Source organism: Ochotona princeps, chromosome 1 (genome assembly GCF_030435755.1).
Source record: "Ochotona princeps isolate mOchPri1 chromosome 1, mOchPri1.hap1, whole genome shotgun sequence".
Lineage (NCBI taxonomy): Eukaryota > Metazoa > Chordata > Mammalia > Lagomorpha > Ochotonidae > Ochotona > Ochotona princeps.
The window spans coordinates 166,259,499-166,262,699 of NC_080832.1; the positions used below are offsets into that span (position 1 = coordinate 166,259,499).

Here is a 3,201-nt window from a genome sequence, read left to right on the forward strand (position 1 = left end):
AATTCTTCAACTGCTTTTTTGTTCTTGACGTTCATTCACATATTGGTCATTTCACACCAATCGTGGTCATGTTCTCCATACTTAGATGATATGAGATGAACAGTTCAGACAATGTGGCATTATATTTAATGTCTTATGTCACATGGCTCAGCTCTGTCGCTTTTTAGCTCTGTCATTTCCTACTTGTAAAACAAGAGGATATCACACATACGGACCCCATAAGGTTATGAAAATTAAATGACCTAAATAATCTGATAAGTTATTAACTCTTCCGCCAATAATTATTATTTTAATGATTGACCCGCTTAATCTCATTTTTGTCATTGGTAGGGGGTAAGGTTTACAGTCCAATTATTTTCTGGCCAATCATCCTACAAAAGAAATGGGGTTCAGGACTGGAATTGCAGTTGACATAAATATGCGGTTTCTTGCAAGAACAACCATTTCAACAGTTCCTGCAGCATGGCGAAATTTCCTGTCCTTTGTTTGGCTGCTTTTTTCTCCCTGGATAAAGTCTATGAGTAAGCCAAATAGTGGCAAGCAAGGAAATCAGAAATTAGATTCTGAAAAACGCTTGTTCTTCTTTTACAAAAGAACACGATCTTCTCTAGAACATTCACCCAGGAGGAAGGCAATCGAGTTTATTTTGTCCTTCTGGTCTCCTTCATTTTTTTTTTTTTTTTTTTTGGAGTGGCTTCATTGTAATAAGGAAAAAAATGATGAAAAATAAGCACAGTTTTGTTGCCTGGGAGCACCGTGAAGGGCTCTGTGGCACTCAAGGAATTAGTCTTCCCTAAGCCTAACCCATGGCAGGAAGTCAGAGTTTATAGGGTGAGTTGAGGTTTGGAGAACTTTTCACTGTGTTATCCGGTGCACCTGTTCTTGCCTCTATCTCTACAATGTTTCTGCACCACCCATCTTGACGAAGCGATTCTTGGAGCCCTCCCAGGATCCTTCCAACTCTCTTTCCTCTTTTCTTTGGCATTGTGCAGCACCTCACTTCTCCTTGAAAGTTGATTCTCAGTTCTCCCAGCTTTGTTTCCAAGAGTTCAGGACTCTCCACACTGTAATGCACGTTAAAAGTTAGCAGTGCCTCACATAAAAAAAGACCTTGGTAGTGCTGTATTCAATATTTCCAGGTGCTGTGGAGCTGAGAAATCTACCTAAAATGATGGATTACACCCTGAAGACAATAATAAATCAACAGCCTGGAACAGTAAGCCAGCTTGCAAAATCTTCATCTTCAGTATTTCCAAGCAACATCCATGTTTAGGATGAAGGAAGCAAAAGAAATATAAGCTGCCTTTTCAAAAAGCCACCTCAACGAGGGTGAGGCAATAACCCCATGGCTTTGATACGCATTTCTCAGACGTTTTGTGATGGTATTTTGTTCTTCCTATAGCAGTTGGCTGTTTCTATACTATATTTGAGCAAAAGTTTCTTTAAATCCTAAGTCCATTTTCAAATAGTTACTGTTTTTTAATTATTATTGAATTTTAACTTTTTAAAATATCATACATATAAACTGATCAGATAGACATTTGACAAGCATATTCACCAATTCTGTAAACTGCCCTTTGACCCCGTTGGTTACTTCTCTTCTGCACAGAAAATTTTAGTTTGATTTAACCCTGCTTGTTCATTCTTGTTTTGTTACCTGCACTTTTGGTATCACATCCATTAAATCAGTTTCAAGACCAATGTCATGAAAATTTCTCATTGTGATTTCTTCCTTTCTCTCTCTCTCTCTCTCTCTCTCTCTCTCTCTTTCTTTCTTTCATCCAAAATATTTTTGTTTAACGGTACAGGACGCCTGTCGGACGCCTGTCGGACTCCGCCCTTGGAGCAGACATGGGCTTTGGTGTGGCTGTGCGGGATGCTGGGGTGTTGCCAACATGCAGGTACACCTCCTGGCCCTTGTGAGCACCGGAGAGCAGTACAGTGCCCCGGCCCTTGCGGGAGTCCAGCGCCAGCTGCTCCACGGTGAGGATCTTGAAGCCTGCCTTGGGGATGTGGCTTCGGGTGTGGCTGGTCACGTGCAGGGCACACACCTCCACCTTGGGCATCTCCAGCGCCCGTGACGATCCCCACAAGCACCTCAGTCTTGTTTTGCTGGCCTGGCAGCTTCATCTTCCAAGTCACCAGGGACAGCGCCAGGAGAGGCTCATGAAGAGCCTGTTGAGCATCGCCTGGTTGAAGGTCGAGTTGGTCCTTCTGGCCAGAGGCCGGCAGAGCTTGCCCTGACTCATGGGCTCCTTGTGCTGACCTTCCGGTCCTTGCTGTGGCTCATGTCCAATCCCATGACGGCCCCTCCTGCTTGGCCACATCCGGAAAGAGTCACTGCGGTTTCTTTTAGAAGTTTCACAGCTTTCATATCTTACATTTACATTTATAAGGCATTTTGAGTTACATTGAATGTATGGTATAGAAGAAAGGGCCACTTTATTTTGTATATAGATACTCAGTTTTCTGAACGTTGCTTTTCATAGAAACAAAAGCCAAGTGTTGACAAGGATGTGAAGAAATTGAAACACTTGCACACTGCTGGTGGAAATGCAAAATGGTGCAGTTGTTTTAGAAAACAGCAATGTGATTCCTAAAAAGAATTAGAAATAGAACCCACACAAATCCTGCAGTTTCACTTCTGGGGATGTATCCGAAAGAATTGAAATCAGTAACTGAGCATAAAATGAAACTGGTAACTCAGAATCAGAAATATTAACATAGCACTTGTGTGCTCACCTCTGAACTGTCATACCTCCGCAGAATGGGAAGGGCTGGTGTCCATCCTGGACACTGGACTGTGATATTAAGGTGCAAGTGAGTGGCCAGTGATCTCTCTGTCTCCCTGCTCCCAAGATATTCTGATCTTTTTAGTCAAGATTAGACCAAAAGCTGCACAAGAGAAGAGATGATGGTTGGCTCTTACATACCTAAGTCCCACATGTAGCATGTAGCCCTTAGCTATGGCAGGCACTTACACAGCTGGGTACGGAGCTGAATCAAAGCTCATTTCTCTCCATACATGTATGTGCTCTGTAGGGACAAGCGGATCTCCTACTGCTCTCTCTCTCTCTCTCTCTTTCTCTCCATCTGATTCTTCATTCTCACTCTCTGGGGAAGAACCTCCAGATCTGACGCTTTGCTTCGAAGGCTCGGAGTTCCAATTGTCTGATGGATAGTCCCAGTTAGAAAAGTCTT

General features: G+C 42.9%; 1 pseudogene; it reads right to left on the reverse strand.

Annotated features, from left to right (window-relative positions):
* Positions 1–320: 320 nt before the first annotated feature.
* Positions 321–2,376, reverse strand: LOC101522014 (large ribosomal subunit protein eL18-like; annotated as a pseudogene).
* Positions 2,377–3,201: the final 825 nt, after the last annotated feature.